Below are 17,842 nucleotides of genomic sequence, written 5' to 3'. Positions count from 1 at the left end.
CATGGTTGAGGAGTGGAGTCCTTAACTATGTTGAGTTAAGATTTGAAGCCAAGAGTTAGTTTCAAGGTTGAAGGTGGAGTTTAAAATCAGATTTGGGGTTATCTAAACCTTGTGTAGGAGGTTAACAAGTGTGTTTATGTCATGATAGCACTTCAAATTATACATTGCATCCTAATTTGATAATAAAAGTTGTTAAAATTTTATTCAAAAATTATTGCATTTGAATCAAATATAACAAATATAATCAAAATTAATGATATTCCATAAACATGAACAATACACATGATCCACGATACATTGAACAATACTAGATACTAAATTAATATGTATATCATTGTGCATATAAATAATTTAAAAATATATCAAAATACATGTATTTATAGACAAAATTTTACAAAAATATATATCAAAGATCATGTATCCATAGAAAAAGTACTCAAGTATATATCAAAATACATAGATCCATATACAAAATGTGGTTGATCATGCCATCATAATGTGTATAATATCAATGTTTTTGTATACAATGTGCCATATGACATCTCAAAATGTCTCATGATGCATCCTACGACAACTATACTATCCTAGGGTACTGGTGGATAATCAAAATGCTGCCTCTTCACTGCACTAGCTGGATCAGATGCCTCCTACATAAACAAAAAAGGAAAACCTAAAGTTAGACTACTAAATTTATATGATTCTTTGTATCTAACATTGAATTACTCAAATGCATAATGATCTTTTTGTAATGAAGATTTCTACTATCAAAATTTCATAATAAATACCTCTCTCATTGACCTCCTGTGCCAGTCAGGAGTCCTCTCGTATGCCCTCAACAATGTTGGTACCTCTCTGATTGTGGGTTGTATATGTTCAAATGCATTTTTCAGATGAATCTACAATTTAAACTATAACATTATAATTCATAGCATGCTAAATTTATAACATATTTAATCACAAATTAAAACTACAACTTACTATTGTAGGACCCTCTCTAGGAGAGAGTGGCCACTTTATCAAATCTACATAACTCTCCCGTCGGACCTGATGTGCACTAGGAGTCTCTTATGAGATACAAAATAGTAGTTGTTAATATCATGAAAACAAGTTTTAAATTTATTTATGAAGATAAGGATAATAAAAAATAAATGATACTTATACATACAATGGGGCTCTCAGTACGAATGAAAATCCCTGATGGTATACGACATGGAATCTATACAGGCTCATCGCTAGTAGCCATGCCCTATATACAATAAAGAATGTAATTAAATGGGATTACCACAAAAATTTTACAAGAATGCATTGATATTTAATCAAATAGAAAGCACCTAATTACCAATCCTTTTTCAATGCATGCTAGCTCACCCGCCACACTTTGTCCCCCCGACACAGGTGGTACCTACAAGATAAAAGAAAGATTAGCAACCATATATGCTACAATATCAAATAGAAAAAAAATGCGAACACAACATAATGTATCATAGATGTCTCAAGGCAAAATGAAATGGCTGAGAACGTGGCATCATCAATCTATTTTAGCTCCTCATTGGTCATCAACTAAATATGAATGAAGATCACATAAATATAAAAGCCAATATAGCTTAAAAATTAAAATTACTCTATTATAAAAATTAAATTTAAATCGCTTATGTCATAACAAAATGATATATACACATACCGACACCGAAGGAGTCCATGCCTCTGCATTTCCCTCCTCTCTCGCATTAGGGTCTGTAGCCTCTACATGTGTGTTTGGTTTATCCTCATCTAATATGAAATGATACTCAAGAAGATCACCTATGGGACCCAGACAAATATTCTTGCATGTAATGTAAGTGTGAGGCACACAAACGTGTGATGAGCTAGCCGATGATGAACTGGCACCAGCATCATTAACACGAGGAGTCAGGACTAACCTTGCCTAAGATATCATTAGGCTACTCAGCCTATGAATGGCTCTAATGGTTTGAGAGCTAGCCTTTGTCATAATATTTGGATGCTACACTTGAGGAGGGGGGGAGATATCAGTGGGGGGGACAAAAGTACCAACTTTCTTCTGTTGGGAAGAGGATCTATCTCGAGGAGCTCCTAGTCCTACACCCATGTTGGGCTTAATGCTCCAATAGTTCACTTTAAGTTTCAACACAAATTTTGCATATAATTTTCTAAGGAAATAAAATGGTATGTCTAAATTGCCATGTGGAGGGGTATCAAAGACCATCCACCAACGATCCCAAAAGTTTGCACGTATGGCATCATTTGTGCACCATTTAATTGATAATTTGGATTTTTTTGGGTCAATTGGTAAACCCTTTTTTGGGTTTGCAAAAAGGCTAGCCAAATCGTCTTTACTTATGTTGAGGGCCGCAACCTTATCATAATCCAAACCATCATCAAACATCTTGTGCATTTCATCATGCCAATGAAGAGTGACATTTTGTTTGTTCGTAAGGGTTTTAATGTTATTCTCTAGGGTGTTTAACTTGGATAACATAGGAGCCAATGTGGGTACATTATTATATGTTCCATGCAAACCTCTCAACTTGATGAGATTTTCATTTATCAAATCCTTGATTCGAGGAGGGCTTTGATGGGGTAGAGGATCATTTGGTGGATGATTTTGTGGGGGTACTAGATTGTTTGGTGGGGGGTTACGAGGAATATTATTCCTTGCCTTAGTGTCATCATTCTGATCAGCCATTCCTATTGAATTGCAAAATGTAATATATATTTAAAAAAACCTTAATTTTAACCATTTTTTTCAAAAAAACCCTAGATTCAACAAAAACAAACAAAATCATGCTAAAATCTATTGAATTTAGGTTTAAAATGAGTTGGAAAAAATAAACATGACTTAATATCTAATATCCAATCTTGAATCATATATTTGATCACTCTTGCAATACTGGCCTCAAATTAGCGTAATAAGAGGGCCCACGGGTCTGTTTTTTTATTTTTATGTTATGTGCAGGTATCGAATATTTGATATGCCTGCTATATTATATATAAATTATAACATATAATAGCTTAAATTTTTATTATTATATTGTATTTAATATATAATATATTACATTATATTATATTTTATATTATATTTTATTATATTATATTATATTTTATGTTTTTATATATTATATTATTATATTATTATAATTTATAAGATATTATAATTTTTTATTATATATTATATTATAATATATTACATTTTTATTATTATATTATATTTTATATTGTATTATATTATATTATATTATATATATTATATTACATTACTATATATTACAATATTAAATATATTATTATATAATATTATTATTATTGCATAATATTATATAATTATAATATTATAATAATAATATTATATTATAGTATAATAATAATTATTGTAATAATATTATATTATATTATATTAAATAATATATTATACTATTATAATATAATTTTTTTAATATCATAGTATAATAATTATAATAATTATATTGTTATCATATTATTATGCTAATTATCGGATATCCAATAAGGCTCGGTCTTACCTTCCATGTTTGGTACCTAGACAGGTTAAAAAAAGTCAGAGCGGATTTTGAAGCACGTTTAGATGTCTTCAAACTCTTATTTTTTCAGTTCACCACTTTTTGGCACACCATGATCCTGCGCATACCCATATGCCACAATGTCTTCATTGGATAGCTTCATTTTGCATTTAGCCTTTCAACAACTGTTGCTCCCCATTTAGATGATAATATCGGACAATTAGGGTTAAATTTTAAAACTTTTTTCGATTGGTTGGGCCCCAAAATGTGACTTTTTATAAAACCCATGAAACAAAACCTCAAAAAGTGATGTTGTCAGGTTTGCAGGGACAGGGATTATGTTGGAAAATGATGCTAGTAATATCAAATATTTGATTTCAAATTAGATATCTGATATGCCCCCTAAAATATTTTGGAGGGAAAATCGAATATGTGAGTTATAGTTTTATGACTTATCAATTATTTGAGTTATATTACTATGTAAAGATATATATATATATATATATATATATATATATATATATATATATATAACGTAACTGTTGTCACTTAGTTTTGCACCCTTGTCTAAAGCCTATGCATGAGGACAACCTAGTGAAACATGGAAACAACCTCCAAGTTGTGGGACTTGAACTATGAGGTTGAGTCTCCAGAGAAGGCTGGTTTCCTCTTACTATCAGGATGCACCTAACTACTCTTGGAGAGGACAAGGGAGAAGGAGAGCGTGAAAGCAATTCTACCTAATCTAATCTAAAGAGGTGATGCACCAAAATAGAGTGTTCAAACTAATCTCTGCCCATATATGCATTATTGAACCAAAATGAAACTAAGGATATACACATTCAAACTTTCTTTTAATCTAATAACCACATGCAGACCAAAAAAGCTGAATGAATGACACAAGGAAAAAGAAGATTCACTTATATGTCATTCACAGGCTAAAAGAGATACAATCGGGCAGATTATAGACTTTCACAAAACAATGGCCAAGGCAAAGAGTTCTTGCACTTTCATACCAATGGCCGAAGGAGATAAGGTACAGAATCATACAGTTCAGAGTCAAGGGGAATTTTACACTAGAATTGTAGAGCTATAGTAGAGAATAACAGAGAATGTTTTGACCCTTTCAAAATTTACAAAATTTGCCTTTATAGTGCAGGCATAACTAAGATGTCCCCTAATTGTAGTTTCTCCTCAACCACTGTATTGAAGTCCTACAGAGAACAATCATGGGGAAAATCTGATCATGGATATAGATCTAGGGTAATGATATCTAATCTTTTGTGTCAGATAATTTCTCAAGAAGATAGAAACGGTGCCATAACTGTGCTCTAACTAGGTAGATGGATTACTAGAGGCAGTGGAATGCTCTCCTATGTTTAGCATTCATTTCCTGGTGGTTGGGATTGATCATAAAGATTAGATTCAAAAAAAACCTTGATTTCCTCTATTCTTGGTTTGTGAATCAGCAAGTTAACTTAGTCAATCTATCTTGGCATCGAGATGAGCCACGTGGGCCAATCAGTTCATTCCATTCTACCATGTTGCGGGTCTTACATGGTTGACCATTCCTTCCTTTAGTAACTGCGCCAACTTTTCTCAAAGAATCCTGACCGCGACATTACACTAACTGCCAGCTACATCTAACCGTTACTACCTCAACTAGACCAAAAGAACTTTGAGGATACATGGAAAATCCTCTCTATGTCACTATAGCTAAAGATTGAGCATCTTTCTATAACGACCTAGCGAGAAACATCGATCTTCCCCCATCGTATGGTCTTGAAGATACACCCACTCTATCAGTGTGTTGACCAATAGAAACCTAGCCTTTCTCCAACTTGTCTAGTAAGTTCTTGCTTTTGTGGCCTACCAAGGAAAATAGGACCCACAATCCACATAGCACTAGGTCGTTAACTCGCTATACCTAAACAACGTGCATCTTCCCATAGCGAGTTAATGAGGACCTTTGATCCATGCTGATCTGACGATAGTGAAAGATGCACTGAAGGGATTGGCCCACTTTTGCACTGTCATTGCCCTAGCCAATGAGAAATTTTCCAACTATCGATGTGTCATTAATCTGTACACTCATTCTTAGCACGTCATTAGTTTGAGGTCCACCCTGTGGCTTATGGAAGAAACCTGGCCCCACAAGATACATGGTAGCGAATCGCTATCTTGCTATATACATCTTATGGGCATCTTTCCATAGCGAGTTAGCGAGGACTATTGATTTTGGATTGATCTGACGGTTAGAATCCCTCCTGAGCATCCACGTCACATGAGGTCCCACCAAACACTCATTTCACGATGACTCGCTATGTTGCTAATGACGAGCTATTTGAATTTTCTTGTAGCGAGGTAGTGAGCACCGATGACTTTATCCAAACTCGGTGCCGAAAAAACAAAATACCACCACTGCCAAACTGGGCCCACCAATCCATGTGGAAAACACTCGCTAAGTTGTTATGCATATCTATTGAGCGCCTTGTCTTGGCAATGTAGCAAGAGTCGTAGATCTTGAGAAGATCGAACAACGGGATAGGATGCAGGCCGGACGAAACATATCATAAGTTTGATTTTTTTAAATTTTTTTTCGATGTTTCACAAGCATTTAAAATAACATTAACTCTGGGAACTAGTCATTGGTGGGTGAGTATTTAAAACTTGAATATTGGTGGGGCACAAAATGAGCAACATTTTTGGCAACTCACAGGGGATGCAAGCCTGCTATGCATAAGACCAGTGGCCTGAAGCATCCATTGGGTTATAGAGTCTTAAAATACATAGATTCTGAGCACCATGAAACCCTAACCTTACCTTTGAGATAGAAAAACACTGGAAAACACTTGTCTCTACAATTGGAACCAGAGACCAAAACCTTCATCTGCAACCTTCAAAATTTCAAAACTTGTTGTCTTACAGAGACAACTGTGCCCGTGCACTTCTTGGAAAAGTAGAGAACAAATAGGAAAATGAAACTAAATTAACTATATACATGGAATCTCAAACCCTCAGAAACATGGCTTGAGATAAATCCCATTGACTAGGATGGGCAAAATTTCACCACCAGGCCTGCAATTAACTAGAAAGCATTGGCCTATTTACAACTTTCAATCAGATAAAGACCACTCCATAATGCATCAAACTTTGAGAGTCTTCCTGGTTTTTCCCTATCTGCATCCCATTTTAGAACCAAATCTCGCTCCCTAAAGATTCTAACCCTAGCCTTTTTGTCAAAACCCTTTTTGACCTACTGCTGGTGTGTTTCTAGAGTCTACATAGCTTGATTCCTTTTCTCTTCCAACTCCATCAATTTTGCAATTCTCACTGTCATGGCCTCGTCTTCAATCAATTCCAACTGATGAGCTAACTCTAGGGCTGAGAACTCCAATGAAATTAGAAGCCTTCCTTCTTTACCATATACCAGCACAAATGGTGAATTCCTTATTGATCTTTTAGGTGTTATCCTGTCAGCACACACAGATGTCCTTAATTTTTTATGCAAACACCTCTAGTTATCCTCTATTATCCTTTTAATAATTTTGATCAAGTTCTTGTTAGAAAATTTATCTAGGCCAATACCTTGAGGATAGTAATTTGAGGATGTGCTCAAATAGATGTTATGATCCACTGCCCATGCACAAATCTGAGCTCCAAAAAAATACTTTGCATTATTTGAAATAATGGTTGAAGGGGCACCAAACCTAGTCACAATTCCATCAAGGAACTTAACAACTGAAGATTTAGTGGCATCCTTCAATGCAACTACCTCTGTCCATTTGGTGAAGTAATCTGTAGCAGTTAAAATCCATTTTTGACTGGAACCGGAGGAAGGATTGATAGGGCCTATGAAATCCAATCCCCACTGAGCAAAAGGTTGGTCCACCTAGATAGGATGAAGGGGAAGAGCTGCAAGTCTTTTTTTTCCAGAGAAGAAAGCACATTTTTCACACTTCCTCACATACTTATGACAATCATGGAACAAGGATGGCCAGAAGTAACCAGCCCTCATGATCTTCATTGTAGTTGTCCTTGCTGAGAAATGGCCACCATCAGGACCATCATGAAGTTCTTTGATCATTATTTCAACTTGGTCTATACCAAGGCATCTTAATAGGGCTCCATTAAAATCTCTTCTGAAAAGGATACCATCAACTATGACATAAGGAATTGACTGCAGTCTATATTGTCTCCTTTTAGTTCTATCTAATCCTTGAGGGTATCCATTCCCTAATAAGAAATTTGTCATACCATCCATCCAACTCTTTGGGTCACCATTTCTCACCTCTTGTTGCTTTGTCAGTACCATAGCAACCTCCTCATTAGGTTCTTGAGATGATAACATCTATTTACACAACCCCCTCCCTCTTACCAGCTTGGTAATCTGAATGTCAACATCATATTCCATTACCTTAGTAATCTAGCCAACTCCTTTCTCACCAATATCTTTATTCAAAAGAAAATCCTTCACATTGGCATGGGGTACTAACAAATGAATCTTATTATGAGACAGGAGGTGTTTGAATTTCTTCAAAGCTTTGATGACTGCAAGGGCTTGCTTCTCAACATAACTGTACTTATCTTCATATTCTTTAAGCCCTTCACTAAAGAAAGCTATGGGTTGCTCGTCACCTTTATCATTTCTTTGAGTCAGGATAGCAGAAATGCTTGACTCACCACCTAGAGTATAAAGGATGAAATCCTTCTCAAACTTTGGGTTCATGAGAGTAGGGGCTGAGACTATGGCTGCCTTGATCTCTTCAAAACTTTCCTTCCCTTCTTTGGTCCATGCAAGGACCATACCTTTCTTGAGCATAGTTGTAAGAGGTTTTACCATGGTAGCAAGATTAGGGATAAACCTTCTCACAAAATTTATCCTACCAAGGAAACTTTGTAGCCCCTTCTTGTGTTTAGGAAGAGGGAGGGCAAGTATTGCTTTTGTTCTCTCTGGATCAATAGTTAAGCCATCCTCAGATACAACATGTCCTAATAGTTTTCCTTGGCTAGCAGCAAAGACACACTTACTTGGGTTAGGGGAAACCCCAAACTATCTACATCTCAAGAATACCTATCTTAGATGATCAAAATGATCTTTTACATCCTTTGAATACACAGTAATATCATCAAGGTAAACTAAGACAAACTTGTCAATCAATCTTTTGAAGCCATCTCCATTGCCTTTTGAAATGTAGCACCTACATTGGTTAGCCCAAATGGCATCTTACAATAAGCATAGGTACCCCATTTAGTGGTAAATGCAGTCTTGTATCTATCATACTCCTTAACCAACACCTGATTGTAGCCAGAAAATCCATCAAGAAATGAAAATCTCTTTGAACCACTAACCTTGGAAAAAATCTTCTCCATAGAAGGGAGGGGGTGGTGGTCTTTAAGGGAAGCCTGGTTAAGTTCCCTAAAGTCCACACACAATCTAATTTCTCCATTCTTTTTTCTAATAGGGACAAGATTTGCTACCCATGATGAGTGCTTGATAGAGAAAATTATGTGGACCTCAATCAATTTGGATAGCTCCTTTCTCATTAAAGGTTCAATCTTGGGATTCACTGGTCTCTATTTTTGTCTTACTGGTTTTACATTACCAACTAAATCTATGGTATGCTGAAATAACCTTGGTCAAAACCCTTTAAATCATCATATGTCCAAGAGAAAACATCATTAAATTCTTGACACAGATGGATAAAATTTTCTTGTTCAATTTTAGAACATACCTTACCCATGTTTAAAGACCTTCCATCAGCAACCATGACTGGAATGTAGTCGCTTTCATCAGCAACTAGGTTCATGCCTCTACCTCTTGTTTGGTCATTAGGATTAAAAACACTTTCCAAGGTAATAAGACCCTTAGGTAGCTTATTAGAACTGAGATGAATGATCTGATCACCATACTGATTCTACAGTCTTGATTGATTTCTCTCTAAAAATTCTACCTCATTCTGCAAGAAACTCACAATTTGCTAATCAGACTCAAACACTTGCAAATGGGTGTTGTTATCAAGGATAGCAGGCCTTACTACCACTCTAATTTTTTGCTTCTCCTCCTCCTCAAGATTCCCTAGCACATCATAAGATGCACCTATTGCTGCAAGTCTATCAACATGTCTATTTTCTTTTCTAGGGATACTTTGAATGTTAAATGCATTGAAACCTTCAAGAAAATCCCACGCTCTATGTTTATAAGACTTGAGCAAACCCTTCTTGGTGGTATTCTGATTTCTCACTTGATTAACCACCAACTCACTGTCTCCATACACCCTTAAGGCTTGGATTCCTCCTTTTTGAGCAAGTAGGAGGCCTTGAATCAAGGATTCATACTTGGTCACATTACTAGTGCAATTGAATTGAAGCCTAAATGAGAAGTAATACCTTACTCGTATATGAGAAATCAACATCACACCGGCCCCTGATCCATTTTTATTTCTTGATCCATCAAAGTACATACTCCATATTCCACTCATATCTTCTTTAGTACTCACAAGATTGGGAAGTAGAGCATCTTTTTCCACTATACAATATGAACTGAGGCCTGTCTCAAGGGTTTCCAACATAAGGTCAAATTGATATGCATTAGTCCACTCATCCAATAAAAAATTAGGTATCTCTACTAGGGAAGTAGTGGGCTCATTCACTATGTCACTCTCATCCATCTCTAGGATAGGGAAATTCACGTTGATGGAGTTGGGGATGTAGGGTTCAGTATGATGGAGGGCTTGAGGCTCTACTCTAATTGAAGCATTTGCTCCATATCTCATCTTGAAAGACATATATGACCAATCAAAAGATATGAAACCACCTATTTGGGCAGTAAAGTCTCTTGATAGACAGATGGAAAAATATGGCTTGACCTCAGCAATAGAGATATATTGGGTTACAGTACAACTAGGGCATGCATGTAAGGCCATCTCCACATTCTTAAGGATCCCTACAGTCTTGACAGTACTACCATCCAACTGTAATACATCCCTAACAATGGGCTCATATTTCATTCCCAAAGCATCAGCAACACACCTAGACATCACTGAACTGCTAGCTCCTGAATCAATCATGCAATTATGGACTAGTTTGCCCCCTATAATTAGAGAAACATAGAATGGAGGAGGTCTAACCTTTTTGCTTGTTTCTACTTCCCTTGATGGTTGTACTAGACTTGTGGCACTTTCCATCCTAGGTGTCTAATCTTTTGGTTCAATCTTTTCCAATTCTTGTTGTAGCAACCTCTTTTGCATGGGGATAATAGCAACAACATCCCACATGAAGATATTCACATTTGTCTTCTTCATTTTCTCTACCACACTGAATGGCATAGCAGGTGTCTTGGTAGAAATTTTGGGAGCTACAATTATATGAGGTTGAGGTGGAATAGCCTCAGGATCACTTGTTTCCTTTTTGCCATGATTTTACCTTTGCTGCTGAAAGGTACTCGATTGATTATTTGCTTCTTGCTCATAAGATACTACACTTGAAGTTGAGCCTTGATTAGGGGGAGGAGGGATAACATCTTCCATAGCTCTTCTTTTTCTTCTAGTGTTATGAGCAATGGAATCTTGGTTTACATTACAATGCTCCTCCATTTGATGATTCACAAAAGAGCAATCACCCTATCTTTGCATATTTGAGGCATCCTTATGTTGGTCCTCTTTGTATGATTGTTTTTGTGCAGGCTCTTGGATTGTCAAAGAAATAAAATATTTAGCCTTTTGACACATACAATAGGCATAGGAGTAGTTGCAGGATGAACAAAAATCCTAATCTTGAGCCATATTTTTTTGAGGGACTATGGCCCTACTTTGATTTACATTTGAGGTTGAAGCATGACCACCCTGCCTACTCTGATCAAAAGAATTATTCCAATGATTAGGATTTGGAGGCCTACCACTGCTTGGCATTTGATATTGCAATTGATGAGGTTTACTACCTTGAGCTTGTTGTCTTTCTAAAGTCACCACCTTGTTGCTCACTTTCTGCATCATAGAGAAATTATCCTCCAGCCTCTTTCCTTAATCTTGCAATCTTTTCTCTAGGTTCTTCTCTCTTTTGTCCATGTTCTGCATCATAGAGAAATTATCATCCAACCTCTTTCCTTGATCTTGCAATCTTTTCTCTAGGTTCTTCTCTCTTTTGTCCATGTTCTGCATCATAGATTGCATCATTTCTTTAACTTCATCTATACATTATAATAATATTATTATATAAAATTATTATTATAGTATAATATTATATAATTATAATATAATAATATTATTGTTATATTATAGTATAATAATTATAATAATAATATTATTATATTATATAATATTAAATAATATATTATACTATTATAATATAATATTTTTATATTATTATAATATAATAATATTATTATTATATTATAGTATAATAATTATAATAATTATATTGTTATCATATTATTACGCTAATTATTGGATATCCAATAAGGCTTGGCCTTACCTTCCAGGTTTGGTACCTGGATAGGTTAAAAAAAAGTTAGAGCAGATTTTGAAGCACTTTTAGACGTCTTCAAACTCTATTTTTTTCACATCGCCACTTTTTGGCACACCATGATCCTACACATACCCATATGCCGCAATGTCTTCATTGGATACCTTCATTTTGCATTTAGCCTTTTGACAACTGATGCTCCCCATTTAGAAGATAATATCAAACAATTAGGGTTATATTTTAAACTTTTTCTGATTGGTTGGGCCCCAAAATGCGACTTTTTATAAAAACTCATGAAAAAAAACCTCAAAAAGTGATGTTTTCAGGTTTGCAGGGACAGGGAATATGTTGGAAAATGATGCTAGTAATATCAGATATCTGATTTCAAATCAGATATCCAATATGCCCCCTAAAATATTTTGGAGGGAAAATCGAATATGTGAGTTATAGTTTATGACTTATGAATTATTTGAGTTATATTACTATGTAAAGATATATTATAATATATATATATATATATAAAATAACATAACTATTGTAACTTAGGTATGCACCCTTGTCCAAAGCCTATGCGTGAGGACAACCTAGTGAAACATGGAAACAACCTCCAAGCTGTGGGATTTGAATTGTGAGGTTGAGTCTCCGGAGAAGGCTGGCTTCCTCTTACTATCAAGATGCACCTAACTACTCTTGGAGAGGACAAGGGAGAAGGAGAGCATGAAAGAAATTCTACCTAATCTAATCTAAAGAGGTGATGCACCAAAATAGAGTGGTCAAACCAATCTCTATCGATATATGCACTATTGAACCAGAATGAAACTAAGGATATACACATTTAGACTTGCTTTTAATCTAATAACCACATGCAGACCAAAAAAGTTAAATGAATGACATAAGGAAAGAGAAGATTCACTTATATGTCATTGACAGGCTGAAAGAGATACTGTCAGGCAGATTATAGACTTTCACAAAACAATAGTGAAGGCAAAGAGTTCTTGCACTTTCATACCAATGGCTGAAGGAGATAAGGTACAAAATCATACAGTTCAGAGGCAAGGGGAATTTTACACTGGAATTGCAGAGCGATAGCAGAGAACAACAGAGGATGTTTCAACCCTTTCAAAATTTACAAAATTTTCCTTTATAGTGCAGGCATAACTAAGATGTCCTCTAATTGTAGTTACTCCTCAACCACTGCATTGAAGTCCTACAGAGAACAATCATGGGGAAGATCTGATCAGGGATACAGATCTAGGGCAATGATATCTGATCTTCTATGTCAAATAATGTCTCAAGAAGATAGAAACGGTGCCATAACTATGCTCTGACTAGGTAGACGGACTACCGGAGGTGGTGGAATGCTCTCCTACATTTAGCATTCATTTCCTAGTGGTTGGGATTGATCATGAAGATTGGATTCACAAAAAACCTTGATTTCCTCTATTCCTGGTTTGTGAATCAACAAATTAACTTAGTCAATCTATCTTGGCACTGGGATGAGCCACGTGGGCCAATCTTTTCATTCCATTCTGCCACCTTGCAGATCTTACATGGTTGACCATTCATTCCTTCACTAACTGCACCAACTTTTCTCAAAGAATCTTAACTGTGATGTTACACTAACTGCCAGCTGCATCTAACCATTACTGCCTCAACTGGACCCACAGAACTCTGAGGATACATGGAAAATCCTTACTATGTTGCTATAGCTAAAGATCAAGCATCTTTTCATAATGACCTAGCGAGAAACATTGATCTTCCACCATCTGATGGTCCTAAAGATACACCCACTTTGCCAGTGTGCTGACCAATAGAAACCTAGCCTTTCTCCCACTTGTCCAGTAAGTTCTTGCTTTTGCGGCCGGCCAAGGAAAATAGGACCCAAAATCCACGTGTCTCCAGGTCATTAACTCGCAATACCTAAATGACATGCATCTTCCCTTAGCGAGTTAAAAAAGACCTTTGATCCATGATGATCTGACGATAGTGAAAGATGCACTAAAGGGACGAGCCCACTTTTGAACTGTCATCGCCCTAGCCAATGAGAAATTGACCAACTACCAATGTGTCATTAATCTATACACTCATTCTTGGTGCATCATTGGTTCAAGGTCCACCCTATGGCTTATGGAAGAAACTTGGCCCCACAAGACACGTGGCAGCGAATCGCTATCTTGCTATATACATCTTCTAAGCATCTTTCCATAGCGAGTTAGCGAGGACTGTTGATTTTGCATTGATCCGATGGTCAGAATCCCTCCTGAGCATCCAAATCGCATGAGGTCCCACCAAACACTCATTTCACGGTGACTCGAATGTCGCTAACAACAAGTTGTTTTAATTTTCTAGTAGCGAGGTAGCTAGCATCAGTGACTTTATCCAAACTCAGTGCCAAAAAAACAAAAAACTACCACTACTAAATTGGGCCCACCGATCCACTTGGAAAACACTCGCTAAGTCGCTATGAATATCTATCGAACAGTTTTTCTTGGCGATGTAGCAAGGGTCGTAGATCTTGAGAAGATCCAATGATGGGATAGGATGCAGGCCGGCCGAAACATATCATAAGTTTGATTTTTTTTAAATTTTTTTTTGATATTTCTCAAGCATTTAAAATAACATTAACTATGGGAACTAACCATTGGTGGGTAAGCATTTAAAATTTGAATATTGGCAGCGCACAAAATTAGCAACAGTAACATAAAGATATAACATATAATCTATTAATATATAATAATATATTATGTTATTCTTATTATAATCTATAACTATAGTATATATTATTACATTTTATTATTATTACTTTTCCTATATTTTTATTAAATATAATAATGTAATATATCTATAATATTAATATATATTATTATTAAAATCTATAATATATTATTATTATGAGCTATGTTATTCATATATAATAATATTTTATCTTATTAGTATTATAATCTATAAATATAATATATATTAATATATATGTCCCTAGGGGTCCTACGACCCCTAGGGGCATATTAGAATACTTCATATGGGTCGAAGGGGTCATAGGGTGACCTATGACCCCCTTTGATCCATTAAATGATGACATATGTCCCTAGGGGTTGTAAGACCCATAGGGAAATATTAGAATGCTTTGTATGAGTCGAAGGGCATCTATGACCCCCTTTGATCCATTACATGATGACATATGTCCCTATGGGTCCTAGGACCCCTAGTTACATATTAGAATCTTTTGTATAGGTCGAAAGGGGTCATAGCATGACCTATGACCCCATTTAACCCATTAATGTCCCTAGGGGTCCTAGGACCCCTAGGGACATAGTAGAATCTTTTGTATGGGTCAAAGGGGATCATAAGGTGACGTATGACGCCCTTCGACCGATTAAATGATGACATATGTCGATAGGGGTCCTAGGACCCCTAGGGAGATATTAGAATGCTTCATATGGCTCCCGTTCGACTCATTACATGATGACATATGTCCCTAGGCATCCTAGGGCCCCTAAGGACATATTAGAATCCTTCATATGGGTCAAAGGGGGTCATAGATTGACCTATGACCCCATTAGAAAAATTAAATGATGACATATGTCTCTAGGGGTCCTAGGACCCTAAGGAACATATAAGAATCTATCGTATGGGTCAAACGGGGTCATAGGTTGACCTATGACCCCCTTTGACCCATTACGTGATGGCATATGTCCCTAGGGATCTTAGGGACATTATAATCCTTTGTATGGGTTGAAGGGGGTCATAGATTGATCTATGACATCCTTCAACCCATTACATGATGACATATGTCCCTAGGGGTACTAGGACCCATAGGGACATATTAGAATCCTTCGTATGGGTCGAAGGGAGTCATAGGGTGACCTATGACCCCCTTCGACCCATTACATGATGACATATGTCCCTATGGGTCTATTAGCATCCTTCATATGGCCCTATGAACCCCTTCGACCCATTACATGATGACATATGTCCCTAGGGGTCCTAGGAACTTTAGGGACATATCAGAATCCTTCGTATGGGTCGAACCCTATGACCCCCTTCGACCCATTACATGACAACATATGTCCCTAGGGGTCCTAAGACCCCTAGAGACATATTAGAATCCTTCCTATGGGTTGAAGGGGGTCATAGGGTGACCTATGACCCCCTTCAACCCATTACATGAAAAAATATGCCCCTAGGGGTCTTAGGACCCCTAGCAACATAATAAAATCTTTCGTATGGCTCAAAGGGGGTCATAGGTTGACCTATGACCCCTTTCGACTCATTACATAACAACATATGTCTGTAGGGGTCCTAGGATCCCTAGAAACATATTAGAATGCTTCATATGGGTCGAAGGGGGTCATAGGTTGACCTATGACCCCCTTCAACCAATTAAATAATGACATATGTCCATAAGGGTCCTAGGACCCCTAGGGACATATTAAAATCATTCATATGGGTCAAATGGGGTCATAGGCTAAAATATGACCCCCTTCGACCCATTACATGACGACATATATCCATAGGGGTCCTAGGACCCTTGAGGACATATTAGAATCATTTTGTATGGCTCAAAAGGGGTCATAGGTTGACCTATGACCCTCTTTAACCCATTGAATGATGACATATGTCCTTAGGGGTCCTAGGACCTCTAGGGACATATTAGAATCCTCTGTATGGGTTGAAGAGGGTCATAGGTCACCCTATGACCCCCTTGGAACCATTAGATGATGACATATGTTTCTCAAGGTCCTAGGACCTCTAGGGACATATTAGAATCTTTTGTATGGGTCGAAGGGGGTTATAGGTCCCTTCAACCCATTACATGATGTCATATTTTCTTAGGGGTCCTAGGACCCCTATGGACATATTAGAATCCTTTGTATGGGACAAAGGGGGTCATAGGGTAAGTTATGACCCCATTCGACCCATTAAATGATGGCATATGTCTGTAAGGGTCCTAAGACCCCTAGGGACATATTCAAATAGTTCATATGGGTCGAAGGGGGTTATAGGTTGACCCATGATGCCCTTCAACCAATTACATGATGACATGATGACATATGTCCCTAAGGGTCCTAGGACCCCTAGGGACATATTAGAATCCTTTGTATGGGTTAAAGGAGGTCATAGGGTGACCTATGACTCACTTCAACCTATTACATGGTGACATACATCCTTAAGGGTCCTAAGAGCCCTAGGGACATATTAGAATGCTTCATATGGGTCAAAGGGGGTGATAGGGTGACCTATGACCTGTTCGACCCATTAGATCAAGACATATGTCCCTAGGGGACCTACGAACCCTTGCGACATATTAGAATCCTTCATATGGGTCGAAAGGGGTCACATAGTGACCTATGACCCTTTTGGACTGATTACATGATAGCATATGTCCCTAAGGGTCCTAGGACCCCTAGGGACATATTAGAATGCTTCATATGAGTCAAAGTGGGTCATAGGTTAACCTATGACCCCCTTCTACCCATTACATGATGACATATGTCCGTAGGGGTCCTAGGACCCCTAAGGACATATTAGAATGCTTTATATGGGTCAAAGACCTATGACCCCCTTCAACCCATTAAATAATGACATATGTCCATAGAGGGGCTAGGATCTCTAGGGACATATTAGAATCCTTTGTACGGGTCGAAGGGGGTCATAGATTGACTTATGACCCCCTTCAACCCATTGCATAATGACATATGTCCGTAGGGGGCCTAGGACCCCTAGGGACATATTAGAATCCTTCGAATGGGTCGAAGGGGGTCATAGGTTGACCTATGATGCCCTTCCACCATTACATGGTGACATATGTTCGTAGAGGTCCTATGACCCCTAAGGACATATTTGAA

The sequence above is a fragment of the Cupressus sempervirens genome, chromosome 10 (assembly GCF_028749045.1).
Source record: "Cupressus sempervirens isolate cs-2001-9-10 chromosome 10, ASM2874904v1, whole genome shotgun sequence".
NCBI lineage: Eukaryota > Viridiplantae > Streptophyta > Pinopsida > Cupressales > Cupressaceae > Cupressus > Cupressus sempervirens.
Note: the sequence above shows the minus strand (reverse complement) of the source record.